The following is a 1,378-nucleotide window of genomic DNA, read 5'->3' as shown; positions in this document are numbered from 1 at the left end:
GTATAAACTTGATGACGAAGAGGGCGCCGTGTAACAGGCCCGGCTGAGTCCTGTCACACGAAGGGAGGCACAGGACTGTCCTTCCCGCCCTTAATGAAAACATGATGATTCCCAGTGAAGCTTTATGAAGAGGCTGCAACAGTAGTAAAATGTTTGGCGATCAAAAGTTAATTAGAATCAAGTCCTCGACCGGGGACGGTGCTGTCTCCGTGGACACGGTCGCCATAAAAGCCAGTTTGTGCGGTGATGGAAGCTCGGGGCGGCCACCTGACGGAGTCCGGTCTCCAGTTCCGGATCGAGAGGGCCACTCGGACCCCTCAGTAGATATCCGGGCAATGTGAGAAATTCCGTTCAAAGTAGCCCCCTGCTGACAGCCAGTCAGGGGCCCCCGTGTGGGGGTTGCTGCCTTGATGGAACCACCTGGAACACAGAAGATGTGGTCAGGCAGCAAGCGGACACCGCCCGGCTCCTGTTCCCTGCAGGGAGGGCCCACCACACCGCATGCGGCGTTAGGGGCAGCAACCGTGGCAGAGGATGACTAACACACCTTCACTCAAGCATGGTGCCCACCAACGAGCCCGGCGTGGGCTTTGCCAGCAGGCCCTCAAGGACTTCACGGAAACGTGCCGGGCCGTTAGTGGACAACGACCACAGTCCCTTCCGAGGGAAGAATGGGCACAGTGCTATCTCCTTCCCCGGAGGCAGGCCCGGTGTCTGTCTAACCGGGGAAGGGGACAGCCTGTGGCAGGGGAGACAGGGCCGCCATCATGGGCACGTGTCCGGCGCGTGCCCTGGAAAGCCCCTGGCCCCTCTACTTCTGATGCGCGTCCTGAAGACAACAAAGGACCTGGGGACTCAGAAAGTAGAAGGAATCATCTGAGGACAAAATATCGCTACTTCTGCAATGTGTTTTTTAAATCAATTCCTTACCAAAAAAAAAAAAAAGAAGGTGGACTCTTTTCAAGCCTTTTCTGGAATGAAGCTAATTCCAAATATCAAACTACCAAAAGCATAAAATTAAATCAAATCGGAAGCCCCAGCACAAAGAATTGGGTTTTAAAAATGTTAGTCACAAAACAGTCACGGGAGGTGATCGCAACCAGGCCTTGAAAACAATAGCTACGGAGCATCAAGCTTGATTGGAAAAAAATACTCACTGAAAAGTTCAAAGCCACCCCAAGATTTTTGTAGGACTAACATTCTAACAGATATATATATATTTTTTACAAATAGTTTATTGTCAAATTAGTTTCCACATAATACCCAGTGCTCATCCCCACAAGTGCCCTCATCCATGCCCATCCCCCCCTCCCCCCACATCCATCAGTCCTCAGTTTTTGTCAGCATTCAAGAGTCTCTCATGGTTTGCTTCTCTCCC

The sequence above is a fragment of the Crocuta crocuta genome, unplaced genomic scaffold (genome assembly GCF_008692635.1).
Source record: "Crocuta crocuta isolate KB4526 unplaced genomic scaffold, BGI_CrCroc_1.0 scaffold613, whole genome shotgun sequence".
NCBI lineage: Eukaryota > Metazoa > Chordata > Mammalia > Carnivora > Hyaenidae > Crocuta > Crocuta crocuta.
Note: the sequence above shows the minus strand (reverse complement) of the source record.